Here is a 26,813-nt window from a genome sequence, read left to right as displayed (position 1 = left end):
CACAGCAGAGGGAGCCATGAACTCCCTGCATGAGCTAAGGAATTCAGCAAAAGGATGAATCAGCAGGAGAGAGAGAATATGAAGCCTCTATTCTATGAATGAACGTGTGGCCTCCCAAACAAAAGAGAGAAAGATTTTAAGTAATAGCTGAAGTCATGTAGCTGGGATGTTCTATAAACATTTGAGAATAAAAACAAGCAAAGCAACCAATGTCCTTTCTGTTCTAATTAGGAGAAACTTTTGAGTGCTAGAGACTAGAGGGCAGGCATAGCCCTCTAAGGAGATGGGCTGTTCAAGTTTTACTAAATGTGTTGCATTTATCGTCTAAGTATGGCATGACAAATGATCTGTTTTATGTTAGGAGCTGTCCAAAGATGTTGGGTTAATTTTAGTCAAAGGGATTTTTATGCCCACAACATCTGGATGAGTTTGATCAAAGGAAAGAAGTTTAGTAGACCCATAACCAGAAAGATCTTTGTCCTCACCTGACCTGCCAGACCTCTGAGGGAGTAGTCATGCCCAATATATTAACTGGAAGGACATGCCACTTATTTGGAAGGATAAAGGCTTAGCCTGAAAAGGTCAAGGTGAAATCTCTGACAACTTTGATAAAGAGGCTGGGCATGATGGCTCACACCTGTAATCCCAGCACTTTGGGAGGCCAAGGCAGGCAGATGATGAGGTCAAGAGATCGAGACCATCCTGGCCAACATGGTGAAGCCCCGTCTCTACTAAAAATACAAAAATCAGCTGGGCGTGGTGACGTATGCCTGTAGTCCCAGCTACTCCCAGGAGGCTGAGACAGGAGAATCGCCTGAACCCGGAAGGCGGAGGTGCAATGAGCCGAGATCGTGCCACTGTACTCCAGCCTGGCGACAGAGCAAGACTCCATCTTAAAAAAAAAAACAAAAAGAAAAAAAAAAACTTTGATAAATACAACTCTAACTCTAGATAGGGACCAAATGGGGGTATAATGTTTAAGCTTTTGGAAGACACTTGATAACACAACCTGGATATGGTGGAGCGCATTCACATTACTTTTCAGTAGTAGTTTCTTAACGATGAGGTGTGGGTGAACAGCAGATTACTGCTGACTTATTAATTAGCATGCCCACACCACTGATTTCCCTATGTCTTACCTGTGCACACACATTGCCTTTACAGCATACGAAGGCCAAATTTGTGGCTTGGCATACGGTGCTCCCTCAAATAAGCACAACTGTCTGCCTCTCTGCTTATCTAATCATAGCAACAGAAAAATTGACTTTTCATTTTTCTTTTCCCCAGGCCCTGGGAGATGTATGTGCCAAATACTTGGCATTCTTTGTAACAGAGTCAATCATAATTAGGATTCCAAATTAAAGTACACTGCCAGCTAGGGCACGTGGTGTTTTATATTATTTGTTTGAACAAATGTATTATAACTTGAAAATGGCAAAGTAAAAGAAATAAGTAAAGCACACACTTTTTATATGTAATCACCTCGCGGAGTTTTATTTTATCAGAATGTTAGATGAAATGAGAAAGCAAAGAATGTAAAATAGAAAAATGTATCTGAAACTTTATTCTTTTAATTAATAGGCTTGCTTTTTTGTTTTTGTTTTCTTCTTTTCATTTTGTTTGGTTTTTGAAATGCTCATTGTAGAATGTTGACTATGGTCAGATGTTGAGTGTGAAGTTTATTAGAAATTAACCTGGAAAAACTATGGTATAGTCATTCAGTTACCTTTTCCATTGGAGTCTGATTTGGCCTGGTTTTCAGTGGTAGTTAATGTTTCACAGGTGAATATAAATATAGTTCATGTTTGAATTCATTCAAAATCTATTGATATACTATGAGAATTTTCTTTTTTTTTTTTCTGGAGACGGAGTCTCGCTCTGTCGCCCAGGCTGGAGTGCAGTGGCCGGATCTCAGCTCACTGCAAGCTCCGCCTCCCAGGTTTTACGCCATTCTCCTGCCTCAGCCTCTGGAGTAGCTGGGACTACAGGCGCCTGCCACCTCGCCCAGCTAGTTTTTCGTATTTTTTAGTAGAGACGGGATTTCACCGTGTTAGCCAGGATGGTCTTGATCTCCTGACCTCATGATCTGCCCATCTCGGCCTCCCAAAGTGCTGGGATTACAGGCTTGAGCCACCGCACCCAGCCACTATGAGATTTTTTTAAAAGTCCCCAATAAATAAACCAAGCCTTTATTTAGGATATGGTTACCCTATTGCCTCCACAATCTTTAATGAGTAAGAGCCATGATCCATTCAAATGTTAGAGCTTAGGCTGAAAGAATTCCCTAGGACTCCATTTCCTTATTTTTAATGAGAAAAGCCATATTTGAATAATCTCCATGAAATTAAATAATTCATTGACAATTCTAGTACCTAAGGATAGAGCCTGGACTAGAACTCAATTCACTTATTTAAAACAAACAAAACAACACAAAAAAACCAAACTGATCAACTTTATAGTACACAACATTGGTTAGGGGCTGTGGGGGAGTGTGGACTAGGAAAGGGTATTTAACACAAATTATTCAATAACTTGGAACTCTTTGTCAGTCATGAAGCTTCATCCAAGGTTCTAACCTCCTTTTCCCATGTTTATGCTCATGCTTTCTCAGCCTGTAGACATGGTGGGAAGGCACATCTAAAGCTCATCTATTTGTTTTTTGAGATGGAATTTTGCTCTTGTCACCCAGACTGGAGTGTAATGGTGCGATCTTGGGTCACTGCAATCTCCACCTCCAAGGTTCAAGCAATTCTCCTGCCTCAGCTTCCTGAGTAGCTGGGATTACAAGTATGCACCACCATACCCAGCTAATTTTTTGTATTTTAGTAGGGATAGGGTTTCACCATCATGGCCAGGCTGGTCTTGAACTCCTGACCTCAAGTGATCCACCCGCCTCCGCCACCCAAAGTGCTGGGATCACAGGCGTGAACCACCACGCCAGGCCCTAAAGCACATCTCCATTGTAGGTTGAGGATGCAATGCCAACAAATTCTACTTTCATGGCTCTTGAAATTCTGTGAACATTTAAGATCTAGTCTGACACAGCCATTTTGTGTTCTTTGAGAGATGGTATTATTGAAATTATTTTTTGTCCAAGATTTTTGTGACAATTTCATTCATTCCTACTTTCTTTACACCAGTAATAGTTATTCATATGCATTCTTCTATTTTCTTTGCATGATTAACTGGCATACACCAGTTCTTCACATTATTAGCCTAATAATAGTAGTTACAGGCTACAATAGGCTATTAATTCATTGTCATCTCCTAACTCAAGTGAATGTACTAGTAACTGAGAGCTCCTACTCTTGTCAATGGCTTTGATCCCACTGATGACCATTTTAGTGCTATTCCCTTCTCACCATGGTTGAGCCTTTTCTACATATTCCTCTCAGAATGGTTGTGCCAGACTTTCACTGGGAGCCATTTTTAAAGCTATCCTCACTGCAGAATATGGCAGCATTTCGTTGGCAGTAAAATCAGTTAAACTGCATATAGAATGCTTTAGTTTCTTCTGAATAAAATGTGTTGCACAAACTTAAGTCATTGCTCTTTTTAAAAACCAAAGCAGAATAAACTGTTTTGTAAGATAATTTTGCCACTATAAATATATTTTCCTTTGGCTGCTTCTTGGAAAGCTTTTATTTCAGCTTGCACTGTGAGATCTTTGTCGTTTTCACCACACGCTTCTGTCAAGGAAGGCCTTGGATCACTGCCATGATTTGCCTCTGCTAGACGCTTCCGTCAAGGGTTGTCAACACCTCTCTTAATTGTCTGGCTTAAACATCAGGCGAGCAATGTGTTAAAGTTAGATGGCAAATATACTTAAGACAAATATGTAAATTTTTACTCTTTCAAATATGCATTCAACCAGCGCGTATAGATTTCAGAATGAAAGCCAGAGAGAGCAAGAAAAAGGGAGGAGAGAGAAATCTATATGTATAAATAGAAAAGCCCAGGTAGAAATGCTGTGTGTGTAAATATCCAATTTCTGGATTAAGATGTATCACAAATACATATGATCAATACTTACGTACATTCAAGTGTACTGCCTTTCCAAACACCAGCTCATCTTGGTGAGCTCAAATCAGTAGACTGTCCATAGTGGGATCTAGAATTTGAATGGAAACGGTCTTCAGTTTTAAATATCATCTGTTTTTTAATTTTAAATATTCATCTGTTTTCATTTGTAGATATGACAGTCACTTTAAGAGGTGATCTGAGTTCAAATTCCCTGAATTATATTTGCATTTGACTTCTTACACATATTGTTGTCCCTTGAATTCCAGTTTTTCTTTGAGTAAGTTCTTAGATTATATATGTAGCTAGGTGACTTATAGTCACCTCTTAGTCATTCGCAGATATGATTATAGGCTATTTAAGATTCATTTCAGGAAAATGTCATGTGTCAAGGTGTCAATTCTGAGCAATTTTTACATGTTGCCAATTCTATTATAGAAGTGGCTCTCACTCATAAGTAGCTTGAAGGAGTCAGTTTGTAATGTTCCAATCTCATTTTCACTTTATGTGGGCACAATGTCTCTCTAATGCTGAAATGTTACATATATATATAACCTGTGGTCTACCTGACTACCATAACTTCAAAATATTGTTATGGTCATATAAATGACTATAATGTGGGTGTTTTAGAATTGCGCTTTTGTTTATGTGTAACTGGTCCCAACTCAAATCTGCTTCATCATTTTTTAGTCAAAGGATAGTTTTTCATGTCAGTAGTACCTCACACTCCACTTGTGAACTTAACACCCAGCTATATCCTGTTAGTTTTTAATCAGGAGGGAAAAAAAGGCTGCCATTCTAACTCAACTGACAGCTTTTGTTGATGAGCTGTGAGACAGATTAAACTCTGTCTTACTCTTCAATTGTTCCTGAGGCTCTGTGAGACTTACAGTAATAGAATTTTATGTGTCAGTAAAGTTGACAGCCCTGATTCAGAAGACCACAGGGAGCTGAGATGTTGATTAAGAAGCATCATATTGACCATGGCTTAAGTGGGTAACGAATGAACTGAGAGGGAAGACTCTGGATCTCCTTTTGCCTGTCCATGAACTCGTCCAAAGCAATTATGCTTTGAGTTTTCATTTCTATTTTTTAATTTTTAATTTTTGTGGATACATAGTAGGTGTAAATATTTGTGGGGTACATGAGATGTTTTGGTATAGGCAAGCAATGAATAGTAATCACATCATGGAAGATAGGGTATCCATCCCCTCAAGCATTTATTCTTTGTGTTAACAAACAATCCAGTTATATCCTTTTAGTTATTTAAAAATTCACAGTAAAATTACTATTGAGGCTGGGCACAGTGCCTCATGCTTGTAATCTCAGCACTTTGGAAGGGCAAGGCAGGAGGATCCCTTGAGCCCAGGAGTTCGAGACACTGGGCAGCATGGCAAAACCCCATCTCTACAAAAAATATAAAAATTAGCTAGGCATGTTGACATGTTCCTGTAGTCCTAGCTATTCGGGAGGCTGACATAGGAGGATTGCTTGAGCCTGGGACGTTGAGACTACAGTGAGCTGTGATCACGCCCCTGCACTCCAGCCTGGGTGACAAAGCAAAACTCTGTCTCAAAACAAGCAAATAAAAATTTTTTAAATCATTATTGACTACAGCCACCCATTGTGCTATTAGATACTAGCCCTTATTCATTTACTCTATATTTTTTGTACCCAGATTTTAATTTCTGTATTTAGTAATAACTTTCAAAATTGTCATGTTATCCCAGGAAATTGTTATTTTTATCCAAGGCTTATTCCATTTTTTCCCAGTTGTGTGGGCCCCACAATATTGTTTGTTTTAGAAGTAAAGTTAGGAATATTCAGAATAATGAACACTTAAGAGAGAATAAGGAGTAGAATACCTAAAAGAAAAAAAAAATAAAATAAGGAAGAGACAGATGGTAAAAGAGAAGTGGATATAAGCAATTTAGAATATATTTTATCAAAAATTGCTTTTTAAGTGGTACTTTCTCTTGCTGCAGAAGACATTATTGAACAACAAAAAAAAACAAGCCCAATGCAATTCAATTTAAATTTATCACTCTATTATTTTAATATATTTACTCAGGGTTAACAACTCATTAAACACCAAATTGCTCACTCTTAATGAGTCTCTGATGCTAAAATCGAGCTGACTTAAATTTTGCTGTAAAATAACAACAGCACCATTGCATAAAAATGTAATAAAAATTAACTAAAGGCTATTGAATGACTGTGGAGTGGAAAACAGATTTGTAACACAAAACAGAAAATGTAGCACAGACATTGGCTGGCAGAAATATGAATAATAGCTTTTATTCACCAAACCATGATAAACCCACTTTTCTTTTGCTGTAGTGGAGTCTGTGAAACATGAAGTCATGTTTTTTATTTATTTATTTATTTATTTTTTCACATTACTTTGTACAACGAAAGAGTTCTAGAATCAATTACAAAGAATTTCAACATGTAAGTCTTGTGACTTAGGTCCTGGCAGACTCTGTCATCAAGGTTATGATAGCACTAGTCAATACTGGGTTTATTGTCAAAAATAAGCACCCTTTATGTTAGCCAGTTATTTCTGGGACACTCTTGAAGAGTATGTCACATGTACCCACAAATTAGTCTATCATCTTTAGGCATCACGTGATATCTAAATTATTCTTTTTCTCCTTCTCCATCCCCTGGCTGTCCATGAAATATTGGCCTCAAATCAACTTGCCTATGCCCACCATGGAAACCATCCATCATGAACAGCACCTATGCCCCTGATACAGGAGTGCATTTCTCCCCAAGCCTACAATCTTCTGTGTGCCACACCAATGCTGAGTTTCCCACAGAGGTGGGGTTAATGGACTCTTTCTCAACTCTTTGCTATGGAGTATCACCTGGGCTAAGAAGTTCTGCTTTTGCATCAAATTTCTTTTTTTTTTATTTTTTATTGGATTTGAATTGTTTTGGCAGCTTTGCCACTATGCTGTCTCTCAAGACCTACCATGCCCTCCATCTTTCTGTGATCTCTCAGAACCTTAGCCCCAACAAACCCTCCTTCCTTTTTGCCCATTAAAATACAAATTGCCTGTGAATATCAATGAAGCAAACAGATACAGTGGGAGCTGGTGAAAGACAAAGGACACCGAGCTAATATTTTCATTAACAACATGGGCTTTTGTACTGTCAACCCAGAAGAGCCTTGTTATAAATTTATCCACAGGCCGGGCGCGGTGGCTCAAGCCTGTAATCCCAGCACTTTGGGAGGCCGAGACGGGTGGATCACGAGGTCAGGAGATCGAGACCATCCTGGCTAACACCGTGAAACCCCGTCTCTACTAAAAAAAATACAAAAAAAACTAGCCGGGCGAGGTGGCGGGCGCCTGTAGTCCCAGCTACTCGGGAGCCTGAGGCAGGAGAATGGCGTAAACCTGGGAGGCGGAGCTTGCAGTGAGCTGAGATCCGGCCACTGCACTCCAGCCCGGGCGACAGAGCGAGACTCCGTCTCAAAAAAGAAAAATAAATAAATAAATAAATTTATCCACAATGGCAATAGCTTTGGGCAACATTTAGATGCAAAATATTTATGAAAAATATACTATTTATGTTTCTGGATAGAAAACATACTGTTATTCATGTACCAAAATACGATTTAAAGGAACTCACTTTTTCTTTTTTTGTGAAAGTTCATCCTTCAGTCACCATGTCATCAAGGAAATCAATGCTTAGAAATTATGATTATCACTAACTCACTCTGAGCCATGGCTCTATAGTTTATCCTTGTCAATAAGCAATCCTGTGTTAGGATTTTAAAAATTGTTTAAATATCCATACAAAGAGTTATTTTCTATCTTGGTTCACAAATTTGTCAATATTTTCCACAGCATCACAATTGTCAGAAAACACAGTGAAGCTTAAGTTAAAACAAATCTGCAAAGAAAAAGTCAAAAAGAAAACTCTTCAATAGATTTTCAGATAGATGATTTATTAGTCCAAATTTGAGCACTGAAACTAGCCTATATTCTATGTTTAAGAAAACTGTAATTTTCATGTTTCTTTCAGTTCAATACAATTTATATAGTGAATACAAAAGAGATCTTCACTTATTGATATGGCTTTCTAGGTGTTGAAATTCTAACTCAATATTTTAAGGATTCAGTAATAAATAGGGTTTCCATTTCTACATGGTAGGCATTCTCTAGTTTACTTTTCCTCTTCTTTCTGTAGAAATTAACTATTTTTGGTTCACAGTCATTTTCATGATAGACCCAATTTCTTACATTGAAATTAATTTTAATGTTTGGATTGAGCAATGGTTTGCTTCGGTCTTAACTTTTATTTACTGAGGTGTAACTTACATACAATGAAAATCTCAAATCTTACATCTACTGTTCAATGAGTTTTGACAAATGCATACCACTGTGGACTCCATCCACATCCCTATAACAAAGCAGGGAACTTTTTCTCCTTTTCAGTACCCTGTAAAAGTTACCTCATGCTCAATTCTCCCCTTCTTCTAAGCAACCACTGATCTGATTTCTATCACCATAGTTTACTTTTTCATGTTCTAGAATTATATAAAAATGAAATGATATATTCTTTTCTTGTCTGGCTTTTTTCACTCGGTATACTGTTTTTGAGACTCAGTGGATTGCCTTTTAATAATATAATTACAACTGAGTCTCAAAGATTTGAAAAAGTCAGAATTTCTTATAAAATTGGACATTGTGGTTTGCTACCTGCTGAATGATAAAGATGAATGATGTACTTAAGTGCCCTGAGATAGTTTTTGTCTACTGTAATAAAATATTTCCAGTCTTTTCTGTTTTTGCATTCTTTAATTATTACCTTGAAATTGTAATGTTTTTTAAAATAATGAACGTAGCCTAATTGTAACCTCAGCACAACAAATAAGTTACACATTCAATAAAAAGGCTTTTTCTTTGTAATGTTATATGTTCATGGTCAGCCTCCTAGATATTGATGAATCCCATCAGTTTTTACTGATAGTTAAGATCAATTAACCAATTAACTAATTTTCGTTTTTCCTGTATATTCTTTGTAGATTGTTTACTAAAATGATTTTCTAAGGCTTTTACTTTCTTAAAAAAAGAAAAACAATTTCACTGATACTTGGCCATTTAGCTAAAATCTTAAAGAGCTATTTAATTTAAAGTATAAGTCAGGCAGAGATCTTATCGTCTGTCCATAAACAATAGGAATTATTGTTTATCTCTAAGTGGAAAAAGTGAGATGAGGCAAGAAGTTGAAGAACGCCCAGCCAGCTAGCATATGAAGCCTACAAGTTTCCAGCTGTGGGTTTGATGAACAATAATGAGACATCTGATGTAACTTAGGATCTTATTTGAAAAATAAGCCATCATGTACTTGAACTTTCTTGTATTTCAAAAGTAAAAATATATACTAATCACTTTTTATTTCACTTATTTGACACTACACATCTGCCTTAGTACAAACTCATGTTTATGCAATGAGATTTATTAGACTGATAGTTCATATCTTAGCCCCTTTTCATGCAGAATCATTGGAAAAAAAAACTGTTCACTGTGAGAAAATTATCTCCCCTCACTACTGATTGCTTATAGTACCAATTCAGTATATGAGAAGACACTATTATTACAATTATTCACATCCTTAAGAAAATAAAACTCTATAATTTATACAATAGGAGTATAAAGGTATTTTATAAAGTGTTTGTATATGTTAAAGCAACAGCATATTAAAAATTTCCCTTAAGAAGTCCGGGTGTGGTGGCTCACGCCAGTAATCCCAGCACTTTGGGAGGCCAGGGCATGCAGATCACAAGGTCAGAAGATCGAGACCATCCTGGCTAACACAGTGAAGCCCCATCTCTACTAAAAATACAAAAAAATTAGCCGGGCCTGGTGTCTCACACCTGTAGTCCCAGCTACTCGGGAGGCTGAGGCAGGAGAATGGCATGAACCCGGGAGGCGGAGCTTGCAGTGAGCTGAGATCACGCCCCTGCACTCTAGCCTGGGCGACAGAGCAAGACTGTCTCAAAAAAAAAAAAATTTACCTTGAGCAAAACAAGCAAACACGTGAACCTAAAAAGGCAACAGCAGATATAGTGTTAATTGATCCACTGCCACTCCAGAATTATTTATGATAGCAAAAATAATAACTTTCAATTTGATGGATTCTTATTTAAGAAGACTCATTATACTTTTTGGAAAATAAAATGTTAACATTCAATATAATATGACTACCTCAGTCACTTTAGCTCCACAGGTTATTGGGATAGCGCTGCTGGCCTGAATAATAAAATGGTAATAACCTCAGTTAGAACAAATAATTGTTTTACTAGTTCAGATACACTTAGCATTATAATAGATGCCCTCATAAGGTGTTGTGTATAAATCATTTTTTTAAAATAACTTGAATCATCATGTAAATGTTTTAGGGCAACTCATTGCTTAGAGAAATCCTTTGAAGTTTTCTTTTATAATGCAAAAACTCCTACTGCCTCATCTGTTTTGTAAATTAGGTTGTATTCGTACCAGTTTTGTTCAAAAGCGACACATTCATCTAAGCATAAAAGTTTTAGAAAATAATGTCTAAGTATATCTGAGATAACTGTTATAGGACATAAATACATTGATATTTTAGTGTATCTCAGTCTAGAGGAGGTGAGAAGAGGACTAATCATAATAATTGGGACTGAGTGTGTTAGAATTACACATCTTTCTCCAGATCCGATAAAAAATATCATGCCATAGAGAGCCACTGATACTAATCAGAGCATATAATATCTTTCAGATATTTGGGGGCAGAGAAAAAAAGATGATGAATTACAATACTAGAGATACTATAGCCTTTAAAATAAGTATTATATACGTTTGGTTCAACATACTTTTAAATGAAGATGGTCCATGAAGTAAGTTATGATCAAAACTAATGCAAGGGCTTACAGCCTAAGAAGAAAGTCCAGCATTTAGAGAATGGTGAACTGTCTTTTCTTGGCAACTAATATTATGAACATCAATTTCTCATCACTTGTGGCTTCAATAAATTCTCCCATCATAGAGATGAATCACCTTTCTTCCAGGTCTTCAAAAAAAATATTGAAGTTCTGTGGGAGATAAGCTTAGAAACAGTGACTGAAAAGGAGAAAAATTCAGATTTCAATCCTCGGGGGTTTGCATAACAAATAACGAAGTATAGTCTTATAGCTCATCTAAGTACCTTGGTGCCTCCTTTGGGTACAAGTCCCTGTTTATTAGACAGGCATGGTGACTTCTAGATACATTCTTCCAAGACATCATGATAATTTTACTTCTTTAGTTTTTTCATATGTTAGGCAATTCCAAGATTAATAGTGTATACACTTGTTTGACACTTGAATCAATTTTTGGTTCTACATAAAGGGCACCATTTCATACATACCTCAGCTGAAAATTAGCAGTTATGTATTAGTGCTTGATTTTCTAAACCAGTATTAAAATTACCTTCCAAAAATGTTTCAGTTGCAGAAGGTACCGATGGTCAGCAGGTCTTCCATGAGTTGGGACACATTAGCCAGTGTCACCCTTTTTCTAGACAATCAGTTCTACGAGAATGGTATTGGAAGAACAGACAACCTACCTGCAGCATCTGCCCTGTCGTGTTCATATTGTGGACAATCATCAAAAGATAAAAGGGCATATGGAAGATTTTGGCAAATGTCTTCCATTTTCTCTGCCTTGAGTACACTAAAGTTAGCTTTTGTTTTCATAGTTGTTTACTGTGAATGTCTTAGATGTAGCAGGAGAAAATCTTATATTTTCTTTTTGTCTAAAACTCTGCTGTTCAATATAGTAGTCACAGGCTATTACCTAATTAAAATATGGCTAGTATGAATAAGCAGATAAATTTTAATTCATATTTCAGTATAATTTCCATTTAAATTTAAAAACTCAAGTGGTGTAAAATATTTTTCATCACACAATTTTTGTTCTAATAAAACTATGTTTCACCTAGAGCACTGAAAATTTAGCATTGAGTTTCAGTGTGCTGTTAAGTATAAAAATATACTAGTTTGTAAAGACTTCACATCAAGATATAAATTATCTCACAATTTTTATATATATTAGATGTTGAAATTATTTTGATTAGATTGGGCTACACAAAATACATTATTACAATTAATTTAACATTTCTTTGTACTGTTTTAAATGTGAATCCTTGGAAATTCATAATTGGATATGTGGTTCACATTATGTTTCTCTTGGACAGGGCTGAGCTAGACCATTCTGAAAAATGTAGCAATTATTTCTCTGTGGCTTCATGAAGAAAATGTCAATCCAAGGCTGAGGATTTATTTATGAAAATCTAAAGACAGCCGGTTTTCTTGATAGTTCATGCCATGGGGGAAAGGCCTCTTTCTCAATATATAAGAGGACTAATCTTGGGATGGAATTTTTTTTTGGCCTTTTATGATATTCTTTAATACTTTCTTCTGTGCTTGCCATTCTGCCTTGTATGTAACATTGCCTTTCTAGCAATGGGTTTAAAGTTTTTTCCTTCCTCTCCTTTTTGATCTGTAAAATATGCATTATGGGGAGAGGTGAGCTGATAGGTGAATAAGGTCATTAAGGATGCAGCCTGGCTTAGTTGGAAAGATGTGAATTCAAATTGTTTTTCTCCCAGATATATACTAACATGACCTTGGGGAAATTGCTCAACTTTTCTAAATTTTAGTTTGCTTTGTCTGAAAAAGGTACCTAATAGGGAAGTTTTAGATATTAAAATCAATGAAATCTAAAAGAATCAAGAAATATGACAATGCCTAGTATATACCAGGCCCTAAAATGTGTTCTGAACCAAGCGATCCCTGCAAGTGTTAAAGGAACAGGAAAGAAACACAAAAAGCGGCTCAACAGTTAAAGACAGGTTTATTTTGGAGAATAAACCTGAGAGGGTCTTCTGGTCAGTTTTGGACAGGAGCACTCTGTCTTATAGACTAAGAGTATTTATTGGTTTTAGGGCAAGAGAACTTTATCACAGGCTTGTAATGTTTCTGTGTGGGGGAGAAATTTAAGGCAGGGTTGGAATGTCTCTGTTTGGAAGGGAGGTTATCTTGGGGCTGGCCTGTCTCTGGTCAGGGAGGGGTTTATCTCATGTTTGGAATGTTTCTGGCCGGGGACGTTAGGCATGCTGACCTTAGCCATTAGGCTGATGCCCTTTCGATTTAGGCAGTTTTTGATCAAGGGGAACTTTAGAATGGCGGTGCTTGTCCAAGATAGCGATGCTCCCACTGTGTCAATCCCCAAGTTTTAAATGTGTATCTTTACTTAGTGACTTATGGAGTCATAACTATTAGGACACATACAGCAGTAAGTCTAAGGCATGTACCAGCTTATCAGATGGATCCCCTACCTGGCAAAGGGAAGATTCTCTTTCTCTACTACCTTAGTCCTTCTTTTTACACTCTGTGCAGGTTTTCAGTTCTTCCACTTGCAATAAAATTAGATTACCTTTTAGATTAGATCAAAAGATTGTCCCTGGTTGTGAGAAGAAAGAATACTTTAAGCTAGCACTAATCCCTTAATACACCATTATATTTGGGTACATTTTTTTCCTAGCAGAAAAATTATTATTCAGCCTTCTCTGAAGTACTAAAAGTCCTTTGCCAGTGTCAGCCCAGTGCAAGTTAACCTGTTATGAGATTTGTTTTGTGCTTTGGAAATGCTTGTCAGACAAGCTTTCAACATTGAGATGTGTGATTTACATTAGTTTGCATAAGAAAATGTCACTCCAGGGACAAATATATCTCTTTATCCCTTCTTATGCTACACAACAGACAAAGAGGGTTAGGTGGTTACTTTTTAGTATGTGAGTAATCACTTGGGATTCACAGAAATATTAGATGCAGTGTTATTAGTGAAACCTTAGTTCCCTTTATAGATATGTCTTATGTCCCATTTGTAATATTATTGTTGTTACCAAATGCAAACTTTATTTCTTAGTTTGGGTGTCCAGAATTGGTGGGTTCTTGGTCTCGCTGACTTCAAGAATGAAGCCACAGACCCTCACGGTGAGTGTTACAGTTCTTAAAGATGGTGTGTCCCAAGTTTGTTCTGATGTTCGGATGTGTCCAGAGTTTCTTCCTTCTGGTGGGTTCGTGGTCTCACTGACTTCACGAGTGAAGCTGCAGACCTTCGTAGTGAGTGTGACAGCTCATAAAGGTAGTGTGGACCCAAAGCGTGAGCAGCAGCAAGATTTATTGCAAAGGAAAGAACAAAGCTTCCACAGTGTGAAAAAGGACCAACAGAGGCATGGCCCCTGCTGCCTAGGGTGGCCTGCTTTTATTCCCTTATTTAGCCCCACCCACATCTTGCTGATTCGTCCATTTTATAGAGTGCTGATTGGTCCGTTTTACAGAGTGCTGATTGGTACATTTTGACAGAGTGATGATTGGTGCATTTACAAACATTTAGCTAGACACAGAGTGCTGATTGGTGCATTTACAATCCTTTAGCTAGACAGAAAAGTTCTCCAAGTCCCCACCCCACCCAGAAGTCCATCCGGCTTCACTTCTCATTTGGATGCTTGTTCTCAGCCTGACCCATTACCTTCTTATCTTCCTATATCTTAGGGTCACTTCATGCTTAGAGGGAACTTGCTTAAAGTGAAGGTCAGTGTGATCCTTTTTCTTAGAAGACATATCCCTTTCCTGGAACTTAGGTAACTGATTCATAGCCTGAGTCAGTCTTTTGCATCTGTGAAAAAAATGGAAAAATGAACCAGACATGGTGTTTGCAGTCAGTCTTCTTTGAATATAAAATATATAGGCAGAGGAAAAGATTAAACCAGGCAGATTAACCTCAAGACCCAAAGACGAATGCTAAAATGTACTCTAACATGAAGGGTTAAGCATTCCAGGATGCCCATTGGAAGGTTCTTTATCCAATGCTTCTCTACACATTCCAACCCCAGCATGAACATCAAATAATTTCTTTTAAAACTTGAATACTCAAACAAGAAAGTACAGCATGGGAGATAATTTTTAAATCATTGTGTAGTGATTAGAGGAGGAGAAATAAAGGGTAATGTGAGATTTTATAAATAGGTGCTTTGAATAGATACAGAGATATTGCAAGGATAGATAAACTCACTATCTTCTTTGCAGTATAATATCATTGGTGTAGAAGATTTGGGATAGAAATCCAGTGTGGGGGCCAAGATATGATCATTATGTGCAATATCATCTTCAAAAAGTCAGGTCATGGTTATCAGTTTGTTACAAAGAACATCTTAGTCTCATTTCCTGTCCAAGGCAGGAACTTTCCCTTGAACATTCCTGAGAGAAGATAACCTATTTTGTGCTCTAATCACCCAGTCTTCTACCAGAGGTTGAAGTGACATTTTGGCTCCATTTTCTCGTATTTTATACAAGAAGCTGGGAATTCTTACTCTGCTCATCAGGGATCCTGAGGGAGCTAGTAATATGCAGAAAGGATGTCAAAGGGCCATGTTACTAAAGCTGTGGAAGCTCCATTATCCACAAAGCAGAGCTTATGAAACAGTCTATACTTAGGCTTGAAGCCTAAGCACAATCTATTCTACTTCCCTCAAAATCTATTTCTTAGCACCATCAAGACTGGTTCTGTCCAGTGGGATGTGGGTTTGGGGAGAAGCAGAGGAAAGATTGACATCATGTGGAAGCTAGAAGAGACAGAACACATCTCTCGGTGCATTTGAAGGTACAATGACTCCATCCAGTAGTAAAAAGTGTTCAAATGAATGACTTCGAATTTGACCAGATTATCAAATGCTGCTTCCCTGATAAATAGCTCAGACATGGGTTAGAAGAGGGGGACCTGGGATGGGAAACAATGCAGACTCTCATGTTTGAACAGCTCCAATTCTCAGAAAATTCTTTTAGTTAACCACTGTTTGTCTTCTCATTGCACTCAAGCCTAACTCTGCACTTTTAAAATCAACATATAAATTATAACTTTCTCTCCTATGATAACTTTTCAAATGTTTTTTGACATATCTATTCAGTATCAAGCTCCCTTTTGAAAATTGGGCCATTATTTCCCAACCTCAAGTTCTGACTCTTTTTCCATAATTATTTAAAGACTCCTAACAATGGTGCCATAATCATAACTATAGGTCCCCTTTATAGCTCAGGTTGACATTCATGTGATTCTAATCCTTGAACTCATTTGAAGATTCTAATTGCTCTTGTATTCTCTTCTTTTCCATCTGGAGCTTATCTCCCTGATGAGCATCTGCGTTGTGATTCTTCTAGAGTGGAGACTATTTCTCTTGTGAGGAAAGAAATTAAACATACCTAGTTCTACTTTCTCTGTTGCATCACATCTTCTCTTTTAAGTAGTAGTCCTAAACCTTCTCTGTTCTTCAGGAAGATCATAAATGTTACTCCCTAACCTAAAACAAAGCAAAACAAGACCTTACTTCATGAATTATTATTGGCCTTATATGCAAGACTGAGTTGATCCCAGTCTCAATTTACCTGATACCATCTATTTTAACAATAATAATAATAACAACAATAATGAATATTTATTTAGAGATTTCTCTGTTCCAAGCACTGTTCTGACCACTTTACATATATTTACTCAGTCAACTCTAACAATAGTTACTGAGGTGGGCCAGACTCAGTGGCTCACGCCCGTAATCCCAGCACTTTGGGAGGCTGAGACGGGTGGATCACCTGAGGTCAGGAGTTCAAGACCAGCCTGGCCAACATGGCAAAACTCTGTCTCTACCAAAAATACAAAAATTAGCCGAGCATGGTGGTACATGCCTGTAATCCCAGCTACCTGGGAGGCTGAGGGAGGGGAATCACTTAAACCTAGGAGGCAGAGGTTGTAGTGAGCCAAGATTGTGTCACTGCACTCCAGTCTAGGCAACAGAGTGAGATTCAATCTGAAAATAAATAAATAAAGTAAATAAAAATAAATAATTACTGAGGTGGCTATTATTAATATCTCTATTTTGGTGATGTGGAAACTGAACTTAGAAGTTAAGGGGCTTGAGCATATACATTGGACTAGAAGGGTGGAGGAGCTGAGGTTTGAAGTTTCAGTGCAGGCATCTAGCTCCAGGGTTCATGGTCTTTTAGCATGACATCATGCTGCTATGTCTACTTATAAGAGTATGCACCCTTTTATGTTCTTTCCTGTTTTTGTGAGCCTTATTCTATCTTTTATATATTTTTAAACTCTGAGCTCCTTAGAGAGTTTCCAATGGCCAGTCAAATTTATTTAGGTCCTCTGAATAGGCTCTGAATGGAAGAAAGTGTTTTTCATCCCTGAAACCCACAGGAATACTTCAAGGTTCAAGGTCAGGGCCTGAAGGAGAAAGTATCACAGCACAAATAACAATGTTAAAATTCAAAGGAAGATGAAACCTCAAAATAAGATATTAAGGTCAAATACTAGAATCTACAGGGATGCTGTCCTGGTTAAGAGGCAATAGAAAGGAGGTAGCATAAGGTGATTCAGCAGGGGAGAGATGTGAGACCAATGGCGTTAGATCAGTGGAGCTGTAAGAGAGACACTCCAAATTCAGTTATGGAGGAGAATGCCAGAAGAGTGGGGAGAGAGTGAGCTAGAGATTTCCAAGTCTCCTGGCAACTCTAAATACCAGGGGTACTAGCACCCAGGTCTTCGCTTCTAATGCCATTCTCTAATAAAAGGGACGAGGCATTCTTGGAAAAATGGCTAATTCTAGCACAGAGCAGGGAATAGACAAGATGAGCCCGGAGCATTTGGTAGTGACAGAAAAGAAGAAAGTGCAGAAAGAAAGAAAAAGGAAGGAAGATAAGGAAGGGAAGGGAAGGGGTGGTATGGAAGGAAGGAATGAAAGGAAAGAAGAAAGGGAAGGAAGGAAGTCCAATGAATGGGATTGGGGTCTATTTATATCTGTGTTCTTAACAATCCTCTTCATCAGGGATTGGATGTTTTGTTTTTTGAGATGGAGTCTCACTCTGTCGCCAGGCTGGAGTGCAGTGGTGCAGTCTTGGCTCACTGCAACCTCCGACTCTGTGGGTCAAGCGACTCTCCTGCCTCTGCCTTCCGAGTAGCTGAGATTACAGGCACACGCCACCACGCCCAGTTAATTTTTATATTTTTAGTAGAGACGGGGTTTCATCAAGTTGGCCAGGGTGGTCTCCATCTCCTAGGTGATCTGCCCGCCTAGGCTTCCCAAAGTGCTGGGATTACAGGTATGAGCCACCGCACCCAGCCTGTTGCCTTGTTTCTGATGGAGTCCAAGACTTTCCAAGCTATCTATATGACAAAGACAAAACTACTCTTTCTATCCTGTGCTATAATTCTACCTGACAAACATATCCTTCATGCTCCTTGTCATTTTGAGCAAATAGCCCGAGCTTACCTCACTTTCATTTGAACTTCCTCCATCTTCACTGCCAAGGTACTATGTTCCTTCATCTTTGTGCCTGAACGAGCCCCCCTTGCTGTAATCTTCATGCTGACCCCTCATTCTCCAGAGTATATGCTGTTTGCTGCAACAGACTACATGACCAGTGCCCTTGCTGGGAGCAGATCTAGACATCATATCACCACGGTCTTCATTCTGAAGTAACCTTAGAAGTCACTTTCAGTTCATAACATTAAAGCAGAGGTTACAACTCATATGACTGACTACATGGGCCATATAAAATAAATGAGTCAGTGGGCCTAAGATCAGGAAAATGATAGCTCAGGCAAGACTGACACTAATTCTTGGCCTCTCTGTCTAAGAGACAGAAGAGAGTGCTAGAGACTGTGGCACCCAGGAGAACCCAGACCGAAGAGGGCAGCCACTGCTCAGCTGCTGCCAGTCATCACAGCACAGGAACAATGGACCAATACTGTGAATTTATCTTCTTTTGAAAGACAATTCAGAAGTCAAGACTTTTATAAAAAGTCTGAATTCATTACCTGTATTAAATTTTCTTTGATTTAAAACACTGATCAGTTTAATACAACATGCCTGTAAGATATTACACAGCTACTGCAAGAACCCTGCCTCTGCATAAAACGAGAAAGATAAGCACAGTCGATTGTTTTCACAAGCCCGGTGTCATGCAAACAGGATTAATAGCCCAGTTCTAGGCTAACAATTTCATAGCAACCATGTGGTTATTATGTGTTGTATATATGAAATTATGCCATAATGAGCTGTCTCCTAACAAGATTGTACAGGCTGTAAAGCTGTTTTATAGCTCCAAGAGAGTTGCTCCTGAGTTCGTTGACAGTGGTTATTGTTTCTTTGCATCTCACTTACTTTTGAATTAAAAAATACTCACCCTACTCTTTCTTCTCAGTTACAAGTTTTAATGTAGTGCACAGTGTTTCTTCGTCTTACGTTCTTTGAAGAACCTTTCCCATCTCTTCAGTTATTTCTACCTGTTCCAACCTCTCTCCTGATAGCGCCCCAGTAGTGAGATGGAATGTGCTGGAGGGGTTTGACCAGTTCTTGGGGGATTTTCACAGTTACCTGTCTACAGTTTCTGTTAGATGGGAACTTAACAAGCTGAAATTAGCAAAAGACAAAACTGACATTGTTTAAACACATACTTAACAAAAGATCTAACCAGTTCCTCCTAGAACTAGAAGATATTTGAAAATTACAGAGGTGCTTTTTTTCCCTATCACTTTCTTTAAAACACACTTTTTCATAGATAATCTTATCTTTTTGGCATCAATCATTATTTATAATTCTTGAACAATTTCCAAATTTAACTTATAACCATATTTCCAACTACTTGCCAAGTGTCTGTGCTACAATTACCTAATTGCATTTGATCGTGGCTCAAGTTTGCTCACTCAGCTTTATTCCATGGGCTGCTCACCTCCTCTGTGTGGAGCCTGGGAGCCTCTGGAGACAAATCTTGACTCATTTCTCACCTCCCAACAGATCAACCAGTAGCCACACTTGACTTAAATGCAATCTGGAATCCAGTTCTCTTTCAGCTCTTCCATTTCTTACAGGAACTTTTACAGTAACTTCTGAACTGTTACTCTTGCCTTTGAACTGCCTCCTTTCCAATTTATTATCCACAAGTTCTCTGGAGTTATTTTCTTTAAAACAAAATGATAGCTTTGTTTCATTAAAAGACTGTCAGTTTACTCCATTGGCCAGAGGGAAAGGAAGAAAGCAAGCACATGCCCACACAATCTCTTTACTGGGGTATTTGTTAGCTAATACATCTTTCAAGCCTCATCTACTTCATCGCCTCCTGTGCCCCAAGTTGGAATTACACATGTCTTGTTGCCCTGTCCCTGCATATTTTCTGGCCTTGTAGACCTCTGTGCCTTTATTTATGTCGTTCCTTCTACTTCAACAGGTTCTCTGTCCTACCGTGGATTGTCTAATGACTTGTGCATATGTTCTTATCCTAGGAAGCAAAATATTTATTCCTTTTCCTGTATTCTTTGATACCTAGTTTATGCATGTCTGATGGCACTTATTCTAATCGGACCTTGTTCTTGTCATTTTTTTCCTTTTGAGGGGAGCTTAGGACCCAAGTCTTCGTCCTCTTTTGGTTTAACTAGTACCTTACACAGAAAAGGTAGTCAATAAATGTTTGAAAAAAAATATCTCCGTTTGATAATTAGTTGAAAATTTCTTCAGTTAATGAAAACTTGGTACAACCAAAGGAAAATGAATTGCCAGAGTTTACTATGCTCCATGAGATATCTCTTTTCATACAGGTGTGCTGTAGAGGAAGGGAAGAGTGGGAATATAAATAAATATGAAAAATTCTTAGAACAATGTTATTATTATTATTATTATTTTGAGACACAGTTTAGCTCTGTCACCCAGGCTGGAGTGCAGTGGCATGCTCTTGGCTTACTGCAAACTCCCCCTCCCAGGTTCAAGCGATTCTCCTGCCTCAGCCTCCCAAGTAGCTGGAATTACAGGCTCCCGCCACCACACCCAGATACTTCTTTTTGTATTTTTAGTAGAGACAGGGTTTCACTGTGTTGGCCAGGTTGGTCTGGAACTCCTGACCTCATGGTCCGCCCGCCTTGGTTCCCAAAGTGCTGGGATTACAAATGTGAGCCACTGCAGAACAATCCAATTTTCTATTTGGGTTTTTTCTTTGTTGTTTTTTGTTTGTTTGTTTGTTTGTTGACAGACAACAAAGACTGTCACCCAGACTGCATTGCAGTGGCGTGATCTCAGCTCACTACAACCTCCACCTCCTAGGTTCAAGCAATTCTCCTGCCTCAGCCTCCTGAGTAGCTGGGACTACAGGTGCCTGCCACCACACCCAGCTAATTTTTGTATTTTTAGTAGAGATGGGGTTTCACCATGTTGGCCAGGCTGGTCTTGAACTCCTGACCTCAGGTGATCCACCCACCTTGGCCTCCCAAAGTGGTAGGATTACAGGCGTGAGCCACTGTTCCTGGATTTTTTTTTTCTTTTTTTTCCTTCTACTTTACTCTTACTCTCCAAAGTTAATTCACACAAAACCTCCCCAGTAAAATGGAAGTGAGGTTTAAATTCAGACCATAATTTAGCCAGTTGACCAAATGCCATTTTGTCTAAGAAAATAAAAAGCTACCATTGTTGTTGTATCTCAGAGCAGAAGCTCTTTCTTCATTTTATGCTTTAAAAACATCATTCAGGGTTGGGTGTGGTGGCTCATGCATATAATCTCAGCACTTTGGGAGGCTAAGGCGGGCAAATCACTTCAGGTCAGGATTTGAGACTAGCCTGGCCAACATAGTGAAAATCTGTCTCCACTAAAAATATAAAAATTAGCTGGACGTGGTGGTGGGTGCCTGTAATCCCAGCTACTCAAGAGACCGAGGCAGGAGAATCGCTTGAACCCAGGAGGCAGAGGCTGCAGAGAGCTGAGATCAAGCCACTGCACTCCAGCCTGGGTGACAGAGTGAGACTCCATCTCAAACAAAATTAAAATAAGTAAAAAATAAAAATATTGTTCAATTTATAGTTAGTATGAAACTACACCGTCAGTCTTTCCTTGTGTTCATGATAATGGCTCAGCAGTTTTTTGAAGTGTCATTAATAAGCCATGTTAGCAGGAATGACCTACACATATGCATGTCAGGAGGACTTGAGGCCACTGCTCTCTTTGTGTCACCTTGACGTCAGCCTTGATAATTGTCCAGGGCCTTTGACTTCATAGCAGTACCTGGGCTTGTGTCAGGTTGAGTTCTGTGATCACACACAATTTTCATCAGAAACTCTAATAAAACTATTTTTTTCTCAGATGACTTCCCACGTACTACTAAGTAATCTGGGAGAAGGAGTCCTAGGGTTTGAATGGGATTCTGCCTTGGGCATATTTTGCTCTACTGGGCCCTGGAGGCCTTGCAGATGCTGTCAAGATACTGCTTTTTTTTTTTTTTTTTTTCTTGCTCTGTTACCCAGGCTGGAATACAGTGGCATGATGTCGGCTCACTGCAACCTCCGCCTCCCAGGTTCAAGCAGTTCTCTTGCCTCAGCCTCCTAAGTAGCTGGGACTACAGGTATGTGCCACCACGCCCAGCTAATTTATTTTTGTATTTTTAGTAGAGACAGGGTTTTGCCATGTTGGCCAGGTTGCTGTTGAACTCCTGACTTCAGGTGAGCTGCCCGCCTCAGCCTCCCAAAGTGCTGGGATTATAGGCATGAGCCACTGCACCTGATCGATACTGCATAGTTTTGATGGCCATCACTGGTACAACACCCTGCACATGCCAAGACTGTCATGCCTTGTCAGGTATAATAAAAAGCAGGAGACAAATGGCCTTTTGTTACCTGAAATGATGGACCAGTATGTATGTGCAAGGATGCACACTGTCAAGTTCTTGTGGGTTAATCACGCCAGGCTGATGGAGGGGCTCCACGAGTTCCAAAGTAGAAGGAGCTTGAACGCCAGGCTGTGGCTTTGAAGCAGTTGTTTTCTCTGGAATTAGCTAATGAGGCTCTCTTTGTTTGAGGATTGGAAAGCCTCCAAAAACCCACTCAGGAGGGAAATTAACAAATGTCTTTTTTGTTACCTCCAGATAAATCTTCATGATGAAATGTGCCACTGGTCCACCTCTTCAGTCTTCTCTCTTCTTCTTCCCCACTGGAAGCTCAATTACCATGAAGGCCAAAATAAATAAATAAATAAATGAACAAACAACAAACCAACCAAATAAATAAATAAAGCAGATAAACCCTGATTCTTTGCTTTAAAAAGAGTTGCAACAAAGAAAAGGTTTAGAGTAATTTCTAGTTAGAAGTGGCTGTGAGATTCACCGTCTTCTGGTGATATTTGAAATATACTATATTCATGCAAATATTTCTGATTATTTAAACACATTATCTGTATATATAATAACCAGTAGCTGCTGGCATTATCTGAGCATGCAAAACTGGGAACAGCAGCAGTAACCTGACACATTTCAATCAGTGTGGGCCATCTCAGAGTCACAGTTACTAGTAAATCTCTGCATGAACTAGATTTTATAAGGTATTATGATTCTTTCATAGCTTTTAACTTTTCATTGATCATTAGTTTTACTGATTTTTGTTAATATTAGAAATTTTAATAAATGGTTTGTGCACAGGTACTTATTGAGCATCTATTACATGCCGTAGAATATTCTGATTATTAAGGATGTCAAGGTGTGTAATCCAGAGTCACGGTTTTCAAGGAACTCCGTAGATAATTACAGTCTAATACATGGGTGCCACTGTTCTAGGCAGTGTGGCAGAAAAGAATAGCGTGGACAGGCGGGGCTCGTTGGCTCATGCCTGTAATTCCAGAACTTTGGGAGGCCGAGATGGGCGGATCATGAGGTTAGGAGATCGAGACCATCCTGGCTAACACGGTGAAACCCCATCTCTACTAAAAATACAGAAAAATTAGCCGGGCGTGGTGGCAGACACCTGTAGTCCCAGCTACTCGGGAGACTGAGGCAGGAAAATAGTGTGAACTCGGGAGGCAGAGCTTGCAGTGAGTCGAGTTTGTGCCACTGCACTCCAGCCTGGGCGACAGAGCAAGACTCAGTCTCAAAAAAAAAAAAAAAAAAAAAAAAAAAGGAAGAATAGTGTGGATGCATTCAGAGGATTTAACTAGGAGAAAACAGCGAGGAAGGGGATCTTAGCAGAGGCAGTATATTAACAGATGTATATGACAGCTTACACTGCTGTAAGTAATCCATTTTGACAGGCAAGTTTTACTTTAGAAATTGGGTAAATATTGTTAATGAAACTTCTGTGTAAGTTACACATGAATGTGTTCCTATGTGTATGTGTGCATGCATATTTGCATTTGTATACACTTGTGGGTATGTGTATTTGTCCTGTGTCACAACAAAATGTATCTATTTTTGGACTTTGGAGTCCAAAATATTGGAAAACTGTCTATGTAGGTAATGGACACAATAGAATTTAGAAAGCAACTTTTACAAACATTGCAGATTTGTAATTGTATTTTCTAATATCATTGATATAAAAAGTTGAGTGTACCAGCCAATTGTAAAGAAATAATCTTTTCCAATGAAAACACAGGTGTTAAATAGAACCTTTCTCTTGGCCTATGAATCACTCTTCTAACGCTTGGAAAAAATTAAAGAAATATTCAGTGATGTGTAGAATTTAAACCCCAGAGAGACAGGAAGACACTGTATAGCTCCAGATGCAACATGTTAGTTATTTTGGCAAAAACATAACGTAAGAAGCCACCAACTCTCACAGGGAAAGCAGAGAAATTCAGTATTTGCTTGTAACTTGGATATTTCTTTCTTTCTTTCCCCCCTAAGAACACATCTTTTCTGGTGGGAAAAGGGAATTTAGATAATTAAAGCAGAGGGAATAAACATTTTCAGGACCAAAGAGAAAATAGCTATTTGAGTCACATATTTAAATGCTAATCTATAATTTTTTTTTATTATTATTATACTTTAAGTTCTAGGGTACATGTGCATATGCAGGTTTGTTACATATGTATACTTATGCCATGTTGGTGTGCTGCACCCATCAACTCGTCAGCACCCATCAATTCGTCATTTATGTCAGGTATAACTCCCAGTGCAATCCCTCCCCCCTCCCCCCTCCCCATGATAGGCCCCAGTGTGTGATGTTCCCCTTCCCGAGTCCAAGTGATCTTATTGTTCAGTTCCCACCTATGAGTGAGAACATGCGGTGTTTGGTTTTCTCTTCTTGTGATAGTTTGCTAAGAATGATAGTTTCCAGCTGCATCCATGTCCTTACAAAGGACACAAACTCATCCTTTTTTATGGCTGCATAATATTCCATGGTGTATATGTGCCACATTTTCTTAATCCAGTCTGTCACAGATGGACATTTGGGTTGATTCCAAGTCTTTGCTATTGTGAATAGTGCCGCAATAAACATACGTGTGCATGTGTCTTTATAGCAGCATGATTTATAATCCTTTGGGTATATACCCAGTAGTGGGATGGCTGGGTCATATGGTACATCTAGTTCTAGATCCTTGAGGAATCGCCATACTGTTTTCCATAATGGTTGAACTAGTTTACAATCCCACCAACAGTGTAAAAGTGTTCCTATTTCTCCACATCCTCTCCAGCACCTGTTGTTTCCTGACTTTTTAATGATTGCCATTTAACTGGTGTGAGATGGTATCTCATTGTGGTTTTGATTTGCATCTCTCTGATGGCCAGTGATGCTGAGCATTTTTTCATGTGTCTTTTGGCTGTATGAATGTCTTCTTTTGAGAAATGTCTGTTCATATCCTTTGCCCACTTTTTGATGGTTTTTTTTTTTTTTTTCTTGTAAATTTGTTTGAGTTCTTTGTAGATTCTGGATATTAGCCCTTTGTCAGATGAGTACACAGTAAAAATTTTCTCCCATTCTGTAGGTTGCCTGTTCACTCTGATGGTAGTTTCTTTTGCTGTACAGAAGCTCTTTAGTTTAATTAGATCCCATTTGTCAGTTTTGGCTTTTGCTGCCATTGCTTTTGGGGTTTTAGACATGAAGTCCTTGCCCATGCCTATGTCCTGAATGGTACTACCTAGGTTTTCTTCTAGGGTTTTTATGGTATTAGGTCTAACATTTAAATCTCTAATCCATCTTGAATTAATTTTCATATAAGGAGTAAGGAAAGGACCCAGTTTCAGCTTTCTACTTATGACTAGCCAATTTTCCCAGCACCATTTATTAAATAGGGAATCCTTTCCCCATTTCTTGTTTCTCTCAGGTTTGTCAAAGATCAGATGGCTGTAGATGTGTGGTATTATTTCTGAGGACTCTGTTCTGTTCCATTGGTCTATAGCTCTGTTTTGGTACCAGTACCATGCTGTTTTGGTTACTGTAGCCTTGTAGTATAGTTTGAAGTCAGGTAGTGTGATGCCTCCAGCTTTGTTCTTATGACTTAGGATTGTCTTGGCAATGTGGGCTCTTTTTTGGTTCCATATGAACTTTAAAGCAGTTTTTTCCAATTCTGTGAAGAAACTCATTGGTAGCTCGATGGGGATGGCATTGAATCTATAAATCACCTTGGGCAGTATGGCCATTTTCACGATATTGATTCTTCCTATCCATGAGCATGGTATGTTCTTCCATTTGTTAGTGTCCTCTTTTATTTCACTGAGCAGTGGTTTGTAGTTCTCCTTGAAGAGGTCCTTGACATCCCTTGTAAGTTGGATTCCTAGGTATTTTATTCTCTTTGAAGCAATTGTGAATGGAAGTTCATTCCTGATTTGGCTGTTTGTCTATTACTGGTGTATAAGAATGCTTGTGATTTTTGCACATTAATTTTGTATCCTGAGACTTTGCTGAAGTTGCTTATCAGCTTAAGGAGATTTTGGGCTGAGACAATGCGGTTTTCTAAA

General features: G+C 38.6%; 1 protein-coding gene and 1 long non-coding RNA gene across 7 annotated transcripts in view; one reads left to right on the top strand and one right to left on the bottom strand.

The window, feature by feature from the left end:
- Window positions 1–26,813, top strand: part of LOC117069250 (neurexin-3-beta) — a 1,234,533-nt gene that overhangs the window by 953,642 nt on the left and 254,078 nt on the right. The gene's annotated exons all lie outside the window — the stretch shown is intronic.
- Window positions 14,274–23,556, bottom strand: LOC117069253. The gene is made up of 3 exons (XR_004431469.1): window positions 23,007–23,556; window positions 16,313–16,410; window positions 14,274–14,732 (listed from the first exon to the last, which is right to left on the bottom strand). It is a non-coding gene; the product is annotated as an uncharacterized LOC117069253 (long non-coding RNA).

This window comes from Trachypithecus francoisi, unplaced genomic scaffold (assembly GCF_009764315.1).
Source record: "Trachypithecus francoisi isolate TF-2019V2 unplaced genomic scaffold, Tfra_2.0 Lachesis_group3, whole genome shotgun sequence".
Classification (NCBI taxonomy): domain Eukaryota; kingdom Metazoa; phylum Chordata; class Mammalia; order Primates; family Cercopithecidae; genus Trachypithecus; species Trachypithecus francoisi.
Note: the sequence above shows the minus strand (reverse complement) of the source record. Positions and strands in the feature narration are given on the sequence as shown.